The following is an 18312-nucleotide window of genomic DNA, read 5'->3' on the forward strand; positions in this document are numbered from 1 at the left end:
ATACAGGAGAAAGTTAGTGAAGGTTAATAATTTAAATTTTCAACAATGTTAAAATTATCAGTTTGTACTGTTTCTGTAAACAAGCGGTCAAAATAAAAATATAGGGTGATTGCTAATCATAGAAGTAAATACTTAAGATATTCATTAAAATTAAAGAGTTGCTATTATCATCACCATCCTAATAATAATGATAGTGACAATAATAAATATAAATTTCAATCATTCTAAAAAGGACTTTTTAAATGTGAAAAAATATCAAGAGCACTGTTGTGCTGTAAGCCTCCTGGTTTATTTGCATCTGCTTTCAATCTCTTCTCAATGCATATATATATTTGCATACAATGCATATATATACATACAAGCACACATATAATCTTATATCAGATTTTTAATGACAATATAATTTTTCATAACTAATATTAGATTTATCTCTTCCATAACAAGTATGATTTTTTTCTACTTAATTTACAATCAATTTTTGGCTTCTCTTCATTATTCTGCACCTCAGGAAGTTGATCTTAAAAAATTGCATTTCTGGGTCCCATTTCCCCCTAGTGTCTGGTTGAATTAGACATGGATTCGATAGCAGAAGACTGGATGACAGGGGCAGGGAAGATATAAGGATATTTCTTCACTTTGAGCTTTGGTGATGGACTTGCTATGACTCCTCTTTCATGGCTCCAGCTACCCTTGGATCCAGAGACACCATTTTCCTATTATCCCTTTTATCCTTTCGGCCTGGGGAAGAAAATGGCTTCTGGCTCTAGCTAGTCTTTGGTTTACTAAATATCTTTTGTTTGTTCCCTTAACCCTTTCCACAACTCTGTAAATAATATCTACTTTAAATTACCTTTAGATATTTAACTAATAATAATTTAATTAGATAATTTAATTAAATATTTACTAATAACTTAATTAGATAAATTAACTCCAGGTGAATACATCTTTATGATTCTGGTAGACCCTGACTAACATAACACATTTGGAAAAAAGCTCGATAGTATCATGTAATAAAATTGACACTACCAAGTTTAAATGAACAGTTTTGATTTCCATAATGTGCTAGATGTGGAAGCCAGTTTCATTCATCTACAAATATAAAGTACATGCCTATGATGTTCTAGTCTCTGATGATACCTAGATGAATGAAGTATAGTTTCTTTACTCAGGAGAGAACAGACTATTGTGAAAAGTTTCCCTCTAGACTATTAAATACTTGAGATAAGCAAATTCAGTAATAGGAAAAAATTTTTTACCATCATTGTAGTATGATCAAGATAATTTATCCAAGTATGCCAGCAATTCACAGTAAATTTCCTGGAGGAGCTGAAATAATTCTAATTTAATATTCTGAGGAAAGATCTGGATTTGGCTCATGTGTCTGTACTCCTTAAGGAAGCTAGGCTTTTAGTTTTAATTTCAGTCTTTGTCTAGGGGAGATGTCATTGAAAAATGACATGTAGATTCAAATAATGAGAGACTCAAATTAACATTGTTTATGCAAAGCTGTTCCCTCCATTTTTATTTGCATGAGATTTTGAAAAGATTGCCAAAGCCAAGTCATACCAGAATAGATGGGATATTACAAGACATTATAATGATACTATCACAGAATATTTAATTGTATAGGAAAATAACCATGATATAAAATTAATTGTTTAAATGTCCAAAACCAGCTTTTAGACATATACTTTTCATACACACAAAGGATGGATCAGTAAGAAGGTTAACTGATAGCAAGCAATACCTTACTTCCATCCCAACACAAACCAAGATATCTCACACAAGAGGAAAATATGTAGACCTTCAAATAAAACTTAAAAAATGTAAAGAAGCCATGGAAAATGAAAGAATGTTTGTTAAATGAAGAGAACTTTGCATCCAGACTGAAGAAGCGTTGGATGCTTCAATTGGCGGGGGGGTGGGGTAGTTTTTAGAAAAGTGTTTGACTCCCTACTAACATCTTAAAAAGGACAAATAGCAGCCCCAGTCCAGGAACATAAGACTTGCCAGGGTTCCAACACAGCAATGCTAGGATGGGATGAGAAGCAGGTGAAACCATGCAGGCAGATCTGCCACCAGTGTTTCTTGCTAACCGCTCTGTTGACTACACTCTCAGAGACAGACAATTACAATTTTAGGAGAACGTCAGTGCCCAGAGTAGCTATACACACAAGTCAGGCACATCTGGTGAGAAAGTATCAAATAGTGATGAGGGAAAAGGGATGAGGTGGCTTTTGCCCTGTCACGTTCCAAATCTTTTTTTTACCCTTGGGCTTTATCTTCCTACTTTATACAACAGATACTTCACCACAAAAAAGACAAAGGCATGGCGAAACTCAATTCTGGTTTTTGGATTTCTGTTTTTCCATCTCACCAGCTGATAAAGCTATCAGAAAAAAACAAGTTCATGTACGAAAACAAGCATACAACATCAAAAATAAGCTAAACATCAAAGATTCTGCACATGTGAGTCATCAAAATCCTTAGTGTTAACTTGTGCTTTTCCCCTGCTATTAAAAATGAGTGAGATGAAAACCTCAAAAAATTAAATAATATGTTAGAGTCTATTTTAGATTTCTAAAGTTGTTTCCTATAACTTTTGTTATCTTCATATTTATTTTCTGTCTAAATGAATTTTCAACTTAACATTAAAAAGTAGTTACCCCAAAAATATTTATCACAATGCTCGTATATGCAGAAATACCTAAAAGTGTCAAAAATATGTGCATCCTATTTGCTTCCATTATTTTTACACAATTAGGGAAAGAGGAACAAAGTAAGAATGTTAGCTGAGCTAACACAAAACACTCTTCCATAATTTCTCAAACTGTACCAACATGATTACTTCTAATCCTACATTTTTGAGTGGTAAGCAAACTTTAGGGACTCAGAGCATTATTTTTATACATTTAATCCTTCATTAATAAGTTTTCCAGCAGTACCTGTCCCACAACCCTGTGAAGTACTTGTTTTGCGTTTCTCTTTCCCTGAGAGTCTCCTTCTCAGCAGTGTTTCAGAACTGACAGTTTTGCTTGTAGTGATAAGAGCTTGAGGCCTCAGTGGCATGCTGAGTACTCCAGGGTTTCCAAAAAAACAAACCAAGACCCCACACCTCTAAAATCAGAAGAACAGCGAGACTCTGACAAACGGTAAGTGCTGTGAGGTAAAAAAGAATAAAGCAGGTAAATTAATCATAATCTATCCTTACCTTTGTAAAAGATTCAGGTTCAGCTGTTTTGCCTTACAGTTAGCCCTTCTATTAATCTCTGGTTTTTCTTTAATTCCCGGTGACAATCTGTAAGGAGAAATGTTGTTTATTAATGAGGCCTAAATATGTGTAAAACTTTTATAAAACTGTTTTTAAAGCAGGTTTCTAAATTCCTTGCAATATGCCCAACCAATCTGTTTAGGGATAGTTAAATTAGGATGGTGAAGACTAATGAACGGTTAAATGGGCCAGCCATTATCTGCCCCAGCAGCTTGTAGATACAAGTAATCATGAAGAACTATTTTTTTTGGGGGGGGGGGAATCAGGGCTTTTTTAATGTGAGATTTTCTGTAGAGCCAGGAAAGGAAATTTTTTTTTCCTCCCACAATGATCAAGTACACTCTACTTTTCTCAAGCCTCTGGACCTGTGTTTAGAGATAGGGTTTCATAATAGGATTAACCAGGATATCAGAGCCTCTTTCCTATAACCTCAGATATAAGAACTGCAGTCTCTCAAAATAATCCTTCTAAATATTTCTGGGGCATCTTACATGTAATCATGAGCATGGCTTCGCCTGTCAGTCATTGATTGCTGCTCCAAAAGGCACGAGTTAAGGACAACCTTATCCAATAAACATCTCATCTGCTAAACCACAAACCTCTGAGGTTCCAAGATGCCAAAGCTATTTTCTTCCATTTATTTAGGTATTTATTATTTATTTATTTATCGAATTAAGATCATTCTTATTTTCTTTTTGGTTATTAAAATAAAAGGATGATATGAACCTCCCTATACATTATTTGTGAGATATTTCTCTATAGTTTCTGTTCTTTTTTTTTTTCTTCTCTGCTCCCAGTCAGCAGAATTTCAGGAATTTCTATATCACATATATGTAAAGGGGATTTTATATTTAAAACTTAAGAAACATTAGCAGCAAACCCATAAATAAGAATACCAGAAAAGTTTAAGCCATTATAAAGGTTTAAAAATGCTCTATGTATGAATTCTTATTTGAAATATTTTGCTCCTTTTGATTTCACAGTTGATATCTATTTAGTCATAGGTCAACTCAGAGTCTCGCATTAAGTCTGTGTCTCTTCATTGTTGGTCTACTTATTCATATTTTTTCCTTCCACGAATACATTTCATAAGGGCCTCAAGCCTGAGTCCAGTGGAGTGGAACAAAAGCTACAGTCTGGACAACAAACATCATAATGAACCCAGCATCTTCTCTCCCTTCTGTCAATCAAAAATTTTTTCAGATTCACAATATACCTGGATTTCAGTAAATTTCTTAGCCCTGGATCTAAATCATATTTGGTGATCTGTCCCTTTAGTTTGCCAGGCATATCCAAACCTCACTGTCTGCTTACATCCGAACTGTGAATATGCTGCTAACCAATTTCACCTTTAATTTCAAAGATCAATCAGGTTGGTTTATCCCTCTAGAAAATGATGACTAAAATGTCTATGTGAAACTGGCATCCTTAAACCAATGATCTGATCCTGCATTCCAACTAAATGTTATTAAAATATGAAATGCAGAAGAGGAGAAATCATGAAAGAATTTATTGGTTTACTCACATTGGACTCGTGATTACATTTTTGAGATACTAGGGAAATATGTACAAGATATTTTAATCAATATAACCTGAGCCATCAACTCTCATAGGATGTGGTTTTCACATCCTGAATAAGTATCAGTGTGTTTTGCTCAATCATACCCCTTTTCTGCATTCGTTACGAACATTATACACATCAAATCAATCTAAAATGAAAGGCAGGGTCATATTTTAAAAGAAAACCCATCATAAATGGCAATGTAAAATGTTTGGGTGTATGTGGACATGTTCTTATTTTAGGATATATGGATTTACATAATAATTGCTTTTGTCCTTTTTATTTTATATTTTTAAAGATTTACTTATTTTAGAGAGAGAGAGAGCACATGAGCGGGGGAGGGTGGGCAGGCGCCCCTCTTTTATCCTTTTTAGTACCATCTTCTGGAGCCATGCTTTTGTGGTGGGCTGTCTTGCTTATTGTATCATTTTCCTATAGCAGGTTAGCTAAAGAGGTAAATAAGGATAACTATCTCAAGTAGTTTATATAAAACATAATGGTGTTACACACAGTAATTTTCTTAACTTTCCTATGTTTTTTTTTATGAAATGATTGAAACAATGTGCAGAGGCTTGACACCCAATTTCTTAAAGCTTCCATAATTCAATAAATTTTCTTACAACTACTAGCAACATTGACATATGTTTTTGAAAGAATAAATTACTTGTCCAAAGTGGTATCAAGAATGAGTCATTTTGAAAATCTGACTTAGAGAACAAAAGTTACAGCCTTCTGATAATGACCCACAGCAATTTGCACAGACACAAGTCAGCTGAAAATCAGGATTTACATTAATTTCTTCAGTTGCTTAATGACCTTTGTAACAGAATCACCTATTAGATTTTTTTTCATAATGGCGAAGATACGTAATAACCCAGATAGATTGTCTTCTGTCCCTGCACTGTGGTTCACTGCTTCATCAATGTAGAACCACGTTCAAGGCATGAACATTACCATCACTGACTGAGAAAGAATAACTGAGTAATCAAGCTGATCACACAAGGTCTGGAATTTCACACCAAAAATACACAAAAAATGTATAAATAGAATCATTTATTGAAAACTTAAGAAGTATCAGCAACAAACATTTATCTGTAATCAATCTAGTCCTCAAAATGTTTAAACTGTTACAATGACACGCCTTTTCTTTGAAAAGCACAGTAATGTTTTTCTCCTCGACTTGGGGGAGGGGAGACATATTTTCAAACCCGTGATAGGCAACAATCAACCTATTAGAGCATTCTAAATTTCTCCTGAGCCAGCCTGGGCTACTATAGAAAGAAGCATGAAGACTATCGCTCCAGCTTCTGCTTTTCTAATCAAGGCTGATTTTTTTTTTCCTGTTGTTTTTTCTGAACCTAATATTGCTCAATATTTGATATTATTTGGGAAATTCTAAGGCCTCCCATTTGGCTTGCCCAGTTAAACTCTGGAAAACGTTGTACTTGCCCAACATTTACATATAGGCTGGTATTGGTAAGACCACCCACACATGCATCACATCTATTCCACTTACACATTCAAGTAAACTGATAACAAAACTGAATATCCTTTACATTGTTATTTCCTATCTGCAAATTTCCCAAGGCTTTGCCTAACTCCCAAGATTTACTTTCAGCCCTCCATGCTGCCTAGGGATATTATAGTACACTGTGAAATGACATTCCATAACCTTGTAAATTTTGTTCATTATTCCTAGGACCTTCAACTTTCACCATAGCATGTAGCCTCAGACATCCCACTACTGGTGGTTGGACAAACACATGTAGTAACTTTGTTTTCAACTCCTTACTGCCTGAAAACAGTCTTAGTAGCCTGTGTCAGGATGTTTTGTATCTCTTTCCCATTGGCTTGATCGGATTTATATTCACCTAACCTGGGACAAAGGAAGGGAATATGACAGGGTACCTTAGGAGAAGTTGCTGCTGGCACTGAAGCAGGCTTCCTTTGTCCCAGCAGTGATAACGTAATAACGCACTAGTTAACTTTTCATAGGGATCCTACAAATTTACTTATTCTTGTTTTAATAGCCACTTAGACAGTTGTACCTGATTCCCTGTTGCTTTGCTTTTCTTTCTCTATTTTCATTCCTCTGGCTTTTTGCTTTCTTTGGGAAAGTCTGGAATTTTATTTCAGTAAAACCTGTGCTACAGTAAATCTGTCAAGGCATTTCATTGACCCTCCTGCTCAATAGGAGAATTGTATGTGGAGCACTTGATGGAAGGCATGTCTTAATCCCAATATCTGCCATAGCTTGGGTCTGAGGCATATTTTATGAAGAAACTGGTTTCTGGGATGCTATTGCCATTGATATTTCTACTGGTTCTGTGGAGGTATTCCACCTCACAACCTGTGAGAGTAGTTCAAGTTTCCTTTCTTTACAGAGAATTTTCTCCCTCCAATCCTCCCTAAATAGGCATGGCTATTACCCTATTGGTAGTTGAAAAACACCCGCTGCTACAGAATGCTGTGGACTAATATCCATAGTAGACATTCCTTTTCATTCTTCAGTGTCCAGACATAAATTAATTGTCTTAAGTCAACTGATCTGGGAATACAGGAAAGTAGGAATTCCCTAGGCATCTTTACCAAAAGATTTTTCAGCAGAATGACTGACCTCTTTTATACTACAGCCTCTGCTTTCCAGAATTATCTGCCCAAAACATTTGTCCCTGAGTGATTCATTTCAGAACCAGCAATTAGAGGAGAACATCAGGATGAAGCACATTGTCTTCCCATGTCTACAACATGCCTTTGGGTTCAGAATTTGGATCTATTTTAATTTAAAACACCTGAAAAGAGCCAGTTGGTTAATGAGCTGTGTTATTTCCGTCCTCCAAGAGGTTTCAGTTTCACGAGGGAAGTTTTAAGGAGTAATCAAATAATTGTATCAGCTGATTGCCTCCTCATTTTGCTTTGGATCATTTCAGCCATTTTCTAGTGGAGAAATCCATGTTATTCATATTCCATTGGTAAGATACACCACTGATTATTTGTTATAGAGCAGTTTGTCAGTAAAACTGTGGGCAAAACCACGGGTTAAAAAAAAAAGCAGCCACTTAGTCATCACCTTCTCAGAACCTCACAGCCTCTCCTCTACTACCTTATTCTTTAAAACCTAAAACCTCTAAGTGGCAACATAGCTACGATTGCACATTTGAGCTGGTCACCTACTGATACCAATAAAATATCATATCACATTTACTTAGTGTTATAGAAAGATAGAAGGCACAAGATACATTAAATATGACATTATTATCTTAATATCTTAATATGTTGGGAGCCCAGATATTATCCATTAAAACAAAACAAAAGTCCTTTATCTACATAAGACACTAAGATAGCTGCAGATGTGTATTGATCACCTTGACACAGAAATTCCCCATTCTCAATGTCCTGACAATCTTTTATATTATGCTATCATACAGGGCAATTGTCTGTAAGTTAACTCTCATCTTTCTCAACAGCGGTACGGTGACTATTTCCAACCCCTTCACTCCCATAGTAGAAGAGTTTAAGCTCTTTATTTTCAAGGGAAGAGTAATGTGGGGGGACAGAGCCGGGGTACATTCCAAAGCAGGTCCGTGTCAGCCCATGCATGATGTAAATTCTTCACTGTCCAGCTCCTTCTTTTATTGTTATTATTTTTTCTCAATAGCTAATGGTAGTTAAAATAGTACTGTATGACATCAAGTTGATTGTATAAATCAAATGTGAAATTGTGAGAAAACAGCTAGAAGGTAACCATTCATATGATATGAATATGTTATATGTCTTGTTTAAAATTTTCATTAAGTTTTAACAAATATTAAAATAAGCTTAATATCTTAAAATAAATACTCAATGAGCCAAGGATCTTTTGACTTTAGTTTAAGAATCACCATTCAAGGGGCATCTGGCTGGCTCAGTTGGAAGAACCTGGGACTCTTGACCTCAGGGTTGTGAGTTCAAGCCCTATGTTGGGTGTAGAGATTACTTAAAAATAAAATTAAAAAAAAAAAAAGAATCACTATTCAATAAGAAACAATCTGAAGCAAATTCTACTCTATTTCTACCTTGATTGCTCTCTCTGTATAATTAAGGAGAAGGGAATATACAGTATAAAAATAATTAGGATTCATTACTAACATTTCATCGCATTAGAGATTATCTCTATTTCATCTTTTCATGTTAATCAAATAAGCGATAATCAATCACTTCTCATTTCTATACAGCTTGCATCATGTCACTTTGTTTTTATTATATATACATATATGTGTATGTGCGTGGGTATACTATGAGCAGAAGGGTGGTTTTGCAATTCTATGGGTATGAGTATAGTCCCAAGTGAATAAGATAAACAACATTTGATTGGAATTTAATTAATAACAACTACTGAAATTATAATAGAATTTTGTGACTTTAAATTAAAAAGAAAAAAAAGAAAAAGTCCCTCTTAAAACTAGTTGGAAATGTTTTGACATAAGTTAATAGAATCAATGTGCTTAACTTTAAAAAATTCTTGTTTTACATAACTATAATTCTGTTCATCATTCCAGAATAGCATAGAAATTTTGTTAAAATTAAAGTGATAATTGCGTATTTTAGAGAGTTGTCAATTTCTGTCTAGAAAAATGATATTAGAGGTACAATTAAGTGAAATAACCAAGAAAACTTACATTTTACTGAGATATGGTGGCAGGAGGAACCTTTTAGATACAATTTAAGAAGGTATGTAATTTTATATTATACTTGCAGGGAAGACCAGATATTGGGTTCAATGACTTTTCTTAGGAAATTGTCTAAGTGCAAGAGACAAACACACATACAAACAAAGAAGTACCTCCCTCAACACAACCATACACACACATACACACACACACACACACACACACACACACACTAATTGATAATAAGATCAATCTACTTGCTAGGGACTGAATTGTGTCTTCCCCCAAGTGAAAAAATGTGATGGTATTTAGAGATGGGACTTTTGGGAGACAAGTTTAAATAAGTTCATGAGGGTGGGGCTCTTGTGATGAGATCAGTCACCTTATAAGAAGAGATATCAGACCTTCTCATCCTTATGGGAGGACACTGCAAGAAAACAGCAGTCTACAAAACAGGAAAAGAGTCTCACCAGAAACTAAAATTTTCAGCACCTTGATCATGGTCTTCCCAGCCTCCAGAACTGTGAGAAATGAATTTCTGTTGTTTAGATCACCTAGTTTATAGTATTTTGTTATGGCAGCCCAAGCTGACTAAGATACTACCCAATTACCCTCTCTTGATAATATAGCCTAGGATTACCTATCATATGAGCTAAGAAAGGAAATTAGTTTTTCACATATAATAGTCTAGTTGAAACATCATTATTGGGTTATTTCTAATCCAGGGTTGTCCTCCAAAAAAATATTTTTGGATATTTGTGTGTATTTTTGGTCTGGTTTTTCAAATACTTTCTCTATGAATCCTCTGTTTATATCGATAATACCACATTAAGTGAGTGAAATGGTATTACCAAATCATTGTTGAAGAAACATAGACACATACTTTAAGGGATTCACTTATTGCTAAACAATCATGTAAAATGACTTTCAATCAAGATATCTGACTTTAGTCCTATCTACTATTTTATTATTATGTTAAATATTTTTGGAAATAATGGTCCAAATTATTCCATTTCAAACTTATTAAGACTAAACATGAAATGTCTTCAGTTACAATAACTAATAAAATAATATGCTAATAACTTAGCTTGGGATACCTTTATTTAGTACCCTTATTGTTATGGTCTGAATGTGTCCCTCCAAAAGTCATAACTCCCAAACATAATGGTATTAGGAGGTGGGACTTCCTAGTTTTTGGAAGTGATTAAGTAATGGGTGTAGAGCCCTCATTAAGGGAACCAGTTTCTTATAAAAGGAGTTTCAGAAAGATTCTTAGCCTCTTCCTCCATGGGAGGATATAATGGGGAGTCTGCAACTCAGAAGAGAGCTCTCACTCAACCATGTCAGTCCTATGATTATGAGAAATAAATGTCTGTTTTTAATAAGTTACCCAGCCTGGGGTATTTTCTTATAGTAGCTCAAACTAAAACACGAATTTGGTACTGAGAGTGGGTGCTGCTAAAAATGTAGAAGGAGCTTTGGAACTGGGTAATGGGCAGGGTCTGGAAAAGTTTCATGGTGCATGCTAGAAAACACTTACATTGCCAGTGAATGGACTATTAAGGGTGATTTTCATGGAGGCTCAAAAGGAGAAGAGAAGACCTTTAGAGAAAGCCTCAATCTTCTTAGACAATGCATAAGTGGTCATAAATAGAAAGTTGGTAAAAATATAAATGGCGAAGGTCATTCTGATGAGGTCTCAGATGGAAACGAGGAACATGTTATTGGAAACTGAAGGAAAGGTGATCTTTGTTGTAAAGTGGCAAAGAGCTTGGATGAATTGTTTGTATCCTAGTGTTTTGTGGAAGGCTGAAATTGTGAACAATAAAATTGGATATTTTGCTAAAGGAATTACTTAGCAAAGTGTTGAAAAACCAGCTTGGCTTCTCTTGAATGCTTATAGTAAAATACGTTAAGAGAGAAATGACTTAAAAGACAAAACGGGTAATCAGAAAGGAAACAGAATTTAAATGTTTGGAAAGATCTTAGCCTACCCATATTGAAGAAATTAATGAGATGGACTAAGAAACCAAACATACATCCTTCCCATGGACACATGTACACGCACACCAAACATTTGTATTATTCCTACTCATCTTTCAAATGTTCCAATTTTTATGAAGACTTCTCTGACTCAAAGATTTTTTCTCTTTTCTGTTTCATAATTTTCTATATTGTATTATAGTACACTTCTTATCACAGTTTAATTTGAAGTTGATGAAATATCTCTTGCTACCATTAGCTTTTGAATCAGTTTTATTCAAATTTGTAAAATCAGTACCTACCTCCTATATCCTCAAGAAATATAACAAAAGGTATGTCTGTGTGTTTTTTATACAATACATATATATGTATTTGAGTATATTAGATTAATGTTGTAACAAATTTTATTTTATTGAGATGCTAAAATCCATATATATTAGTAAATTTATGTTATATCCTCAGGTATTACAATTAATTACTCATGGAGTTGGATTTGTCCATATCAATAAAAATATTTGAATATTTTTGTAAGATTGAAATATTCTCTTGGAAAGAAAATAATGTAAGTGTAAAAAATGGCTATACCAGAAAATAATAGATTAATAACTATTAAAGTAATCTACCTCAAGATTTTAGAAAAGGTAGGAAAGTAAACATTTAATAATGATATAATGAAGTGATTGATAAATATCTTTAAATTATAAAATACAAGTCATCTCTCAACACCAATATCATATACAAAGCTCTTCTAAGACATATGAGTCAGTGTATTAGATTCAGCGTTTTTGTTGTTTTTTAAATTTTTCATTTAAATTCAATTTAGTTAATATCTAATGTATTATTAATTTGAGAGGTAGAATTTAGTGATTCATTAGTAGCATATAACTTCCAGTGCTCATTACATCAAATTTCCTCCTTAATGCCCATCACCTGATTAGCCCATCACCCAATTACTCCATACCCCCACCAACCTCCCCTCCGGCAGCCCTCAGTTTGTTTCCTATAGTTAAAAGTCTCTTATGATTTGTCTCCCTCTCTTTCCCTTCCCCTATGTTCATCTTTTTTGTTTCTTAAATTCCACATATGAGTGAAATCATATGGTATTTGTCTTTCTCTTACTCACTTATTTTGCTTAGCTTAATGCCCACTAGTTCCATCCAAGTTATTGTAAATGGCAAGATTTCATTCTTTTTGATGGCTGGGTAACATTTCATTTTGTCTCTGTGTGTGTGTGTGTGTGTGTGTGTACCACTTCTTCTTTATTCATTCATCTGTCGATGGACATCTAGGCTCTTTCCATATTTTGGCTATTGTGATCTTGCTGCTATAAATGTCGGGGTGCATATGGCCCTTAGAATCACTATGTTTGTATCCTTTGGATAAATACCTAGTAGTGCAATTGCTGGGTGGTAGGACAGTTTTATTTTTAACTTTTTCAGGAACCTCCATACTATTTTCCAGATTGGCTGTACCAGTTAGCATTCCCACAAATAGTGTAAGAGGGTTCCCCTTCTCTGCATCCTCACCAACATCTGTTGTAATATATCTCCTCTGATCTCACATAATTATGCAATTAGTTACTTCTAATGATGTTTTAGAGTGAACACATGTCCCTACTATGTGCTTTCTATGATTGGAAAAGTAGAAAGATTCTTAAAAGGAAAGAGGCCCCACACAATTTTAGAGATGGAGGATGACATTGCACACGGTAGAAATTTATGGTATTTCTGAAGAATAGTAAGAAATGAAATGGAAGCTGTTGGTTTTGCTTACATAAGAGTGGTCATTGCTTTCTTCATGGTATATTTAATTTTATCTCATATGTGAATTCTTAAGATTTCATATCTAGGTTTCCAATAAAATCAGAACAATGTTTAGTTTGATGTGTAAAATGTGAATACTCAGCTTGAAAGCATGGGACTAGAAAGACATACAAAATTCTGGTGAAAAGAAAAAAAAAACTAAGCAAAAAGATCATACTACTCCTTTGTCCTTAACATAAGGCAAAAAGACAACATGGCACAAAATTTTGCTTTAAAGAATTACTTTATTGAAAGATATGTTATGGGATACCTGGATGGCTCAATTGGTTAAGCATCTACCTTTGGCTCAGATCATGATCTCAGGGTCCTGGGACGGAGCCCCACGTTGAGCTCCTTGCTCAGTGGGGAGCCTGCTTCTCCCTCTGCCTGCTGCTCCCCCTGCTTGTGCTCTCTCTCTCTCGCTGATAAGAAAGAAAGAAAGAAAGAAAGAAAGAAAGAAAGAAAGAAAGAAAGAAAATATTTTTTTTAAATTTATTTTTTATTTTTTAAAATATTTAATTAATTTATTTATTTGACAGAGAGACAGCAAGAGAGGGAACACAAGCAGGGGGAGTGGAAGAGGAAGAAGCAGGCTCCCAGTGGAGGAGCCCAATATGGGGCTCGATCCCAGAACACCGGGATCACGCCCTGAGCCGAAGACAGACACTTAACGACTAAGCCACCCAGGTGCCCCATAAAATCTTTTTTAAAAAAGAGGAAGATATGTTATGATAAGGCCAATGACTTCTGACGTACTTCAGTTGTAGTTACCATACTCATTTAGGTCTTAAAGTTACAAAAATCTAGGTATTTGGTTTTTTGAGCTTTGTATTCTGAATTTTAAATAAGGATAGATAATTTCCTTCAGCAATTCAGCAATTCATAGAATCTACTTCTTTCTTCCTGAGAGACCTTGTATTAATAGTAACTGTAAAAGTCCTCTTTTTCTTCCCAGATTTATGTTAAGCATTATTTTTGTTCTTCACCTAAGTACGGTGGTTGGTTAGATGCCCCTCCTATTTGACCTACTTTTATAATCCTATAGCTCCTTTTGCCTATCTTTATTATGAAAAATTTCACCCTGGGCTTTCCTGAATTCTTTGCCTGTATCAAACACTCCACAGTAACATTTTTAAAAGACAAGGCTGGGCCTTACATTTTTGTTCTTCACTGGTTCAGAGCCAAGTGCTTGAAACATGGCAAGTGTTTGACATTGCTTGCTAACTTAGATATATAAATGAATAGTAGGTGCTTTAGATAATGCTTTCTGTGATTGCTATTTCTCAGTTTCTGCTGTAGGGTTATTTTTAAAGATTTTCTTTGATCCTAAGTAATATGTGTCTAACTTCAAATTAACAATTTACTTTTCTATATGGAAAATTATTTTCTTTTCGTCAATTTCTAATTAAGTACACCTAAACCCTTTTTAAAGTAATCATTTCCTTTATTTCTAATTATTAAAGTTTTTTTTAACTTGAAGTATAGTTGACATACAATGCTATATTATTTTCAGGGGTACAATATAGTGATTCAGCAATTCTATACATTACTCAATACTTACTATAATAAGTGTAGTCACCATCTGTCACCATACAATGTTATTATAATATTATTGACTATATTCCCTATGATGTACTTTTCATCTTCTTCAAGTACACTTGAAATCTTTTTTTACTTACTTATTTATTTTTTTTAAAGATTTTATTTATTTATTTGACAGAGATAGAGACAGCCAGCGAGAGAGGGAACACAAGCAGGGGGAGTGGGAGAGGAAGAAGCAGGCTCATAGCAGAGGAGCCTGATGTGGGGCTCGATCCCATAATGCCAGGATCACGCCCTGAGCCGAAGGCAGACGCTTAACCGCTGTGCCACCTAGGCGCACCTGAAAGCTTTTTTTAAATAATTTTTATTTTGTTGTATTAGTCACCATACAGTACATCCCCAGTTTTTGATGCAATGTTCCATGATTCATTATTTGTGTGTAACACCCAGTGCACCATGCAATATGTGCCCTCCTTAATACCCATCACCAGCCTAACCCAATCCCCTCTGAAGCCCTCAGTTTGTTTCCCAGAGTCCCAGAGTCCACAGTCTCTCATGGTTCATTCCCCCTTCTGTTTACCCCTCCTTCATTCTTCCCTTCCTTCTCCTACCGATCTTCCTGCTATTTCTTATGTTCCATGAATGAGTGAAACCATATGATAATTGTCTTTCTCTGCTTGACTTATTTCACTTAGCATAATCTCCTCCATTCCCATCCATCTTGCTGCAAATGTTGTGAAATCGTTCTTTCTGATGGCTGAGGAATATTCCATTGTATATATTAACCACATCTTCTTAATCCAGTTATCTGTTGAAGGGCATCTCGGCTCCTTCCACAAGTAGCTATTGTGGACAATGCTGCTATGAAATATTCCATGCTCATGGATCGGAAGAATAAACATAGTTAAAATGTCTGTGCTATCCAGAGCAATCTACACTTTCAATGCCATCCCAATCAAAATACCAATGACAATTTTCAAAGAACTGGAACCAGAAAAGGCCCTGAATCACCAAGGAATTGTTGAAAAGGAAAAACAAAGCTGGGGGCATCACGTTGCCCGATTTCAAGCTATACTACAAAGCTGTGATCACAAAGACAGCATGGTACTGGCACAAAAACAGACACATAGACCAATGGAACAGAATAGAGAAATGGACCAGAAATGGACCCTCTGCTCTTTGGGCAATTAATCTTTGACAAAGCAGGAAAAAACATCCAGTGGAAAAAAGACAATCTCTTCAATAAATGGTGCTGGGAAAATTGGACAGCTATATGCAAAAGAATGAAACAAGTACACTTGAAATCTTAAAGCCATATTTAACTTATCTCAAACATTCTCATTTTTTTAACAAACACTCTTAAATTGCCTATCAGATGTATGTTTCTAATGTTCAGAACTGACCTAAACAACTATACGTTTATGCCCTTCTTATTCTAATATTCTTTCAGCTGTTCTCTTTAAGAACTAGGTTCACCTGCTATTTAATATTTCTAATTAAATCATATCGTTTTTCTTTGTATAGATAATATATAAGACCCCTAAGTTAAGATGGCAAACTGAGCAAGTACAACATATTCTAACCCTAAATCACATTACATGGACAAAAAACATATATTTTAAGAATACATTTGAGAATTCAAATAACTATATTGGCATTGAGAGTAATTTTGAAGAATCCCTGAAAGATAGAAGAGATTATGTTAAAGACTGGGAGAAAATAAGGTCCAAAACCAATGGAGAAGACTTCCAAAGAGTCTTTTGTAGAAAGCAATATGAGCAGTATAGGAAACTTGCAAGACCAGAATTAACTAGTATAGAATCCATTGGTATTATTCATTTGAGGTGTTGTGGTAAATCTGCAAAAATATCCTGAAGGGCAAAACTCTGCAGTCTGAAAAGTCATTATGATCACATAGACTCTGCAACCTCTACACATTATCTATCTATACTAACTTATTTCAGTAGTGATACTGATTACTGCCATGAAAGCCAGAAGCACTAGTATCAAAGAAGCAGGGTGGCATCCTTAAAAAGATAAAGTACTGGTAAACCCAACTCATAACACATACCATCTTTTCTGCATAATTATTAGAAAGGTGCTATGATCAGTGGATGAATTATCCATAATAAGGAAACAAGGAACTCATTTACTTATGTGTACAGATAAGCTCTCATCACCATTGATAAAATGAATACCAACACAGGGAGAAAAAAATTAAAAATAAATAAATAAAATTCAAATATCTAAACAAAGATAACAGGTCACAGAGCAGACCTAAAATAAGTGCAGCTAATAGTATAAGAAGGATAAAAATTGCTTTATTTCTATCAAATATGAGCTGGCTTATTATCAGTGCAAAGTAGAAACAGAGATCTAGAAAGATAAAATATGATAACTGAAACCCCAAAGTCAGTAGATTTCCTAAAGCCTGAATGGAGATAGCTAAATAATGACCTGGTGAGCAGAAAATTGAATGAATGAATTTTTTAGGATAAAATTCATATATAAAACAAGAGGGAAAAAAAAGAGATTTGGGAGACAGTAGCAGTTGTAACAATACCTGAGAAATGAGAACTGTAACTACAGAAGAAAGACAATGGATGAGGGGAAGGAAAAATCATGAGTTCTTAAAGAAATACTAGAAAAACTATCATCCAAAATAAATTAATCAAAGTTTTATGAACCAAAGTACAAGAAAGTTGTTTGCAAAAAATGATTAAAATGAAAAAATGACTTTTTGTTAATTGTATAAGATCAGTTATAGATTCATTTTTTTTTCCTTTTGGGTTCCCATTTGTTCCATATCATTTATCGGAAAAAAAAAACAAAAACAAAAATCAATTCCCTGTTGAATTGCCTTTGCTCCTTTTTCAAAGGTCATCTGACTGTATCTGTGTGAGTCTATATCTGGGATTTCTATTCTATTTCATTGATATATTTGTCTACTTTCACTAAAACCACAAGATCTTGATTACTGTAACCTTATTGTCAATCTTGAAGTAGGGTAGTACTAGTCCTCTCACTTTATCCTTCATCAATATTTTGTTGGTTATTCTGGTCTTTTGCCTTTTCATATAAACTATAATCGGTTTGTCAGTATCAACAAAGTAACTTGCTAGTAGCTAATTCAGATTGTATTTTCTTTACTATTGTTTTAACAAGATGATTTACATTACTACTAATCAATATATTAAATTTCAGGAAATTTTTAAAATAATTTCTTATAATTTTAATCCTTGACTCCTCTAACTTGCTCCTCTTTAACATTTTCATTCAATAGGCCTTAACCTATAACTGATATTTAAAATGGATTTATATGTAAAACATGCCTAGTAAAAGAAAAATTCTCAAAAACTATGATAGACTCAGGAAAAGTGGATCTTGAACTTTTTGTGGTGGGAGTCCATAAATATTTGTTATTTTTGTTGTTATATTACCAATCATTATGACACTGGAAGTCCTTTCTGGAATTTCCAGGGAACAAACCCGGATTCTCTTGTG

The sequence above is a fragment of the Ailuropoda melanoleuca genome, chromosome 9 (genome assembly GCF_002007445.2).
Source record: "Ailuropoda melanoleuca isolate Jingjing chromosome 9, ASM200744v2, whole genome shotgun sequence".
Classification (NCBI taxonomy): Eukaryota; Metazoa; Chordata; class Mammalia; order Carnivora; family Ursidae; genus Ailuropoda; species Ailuropoda melanoleuca.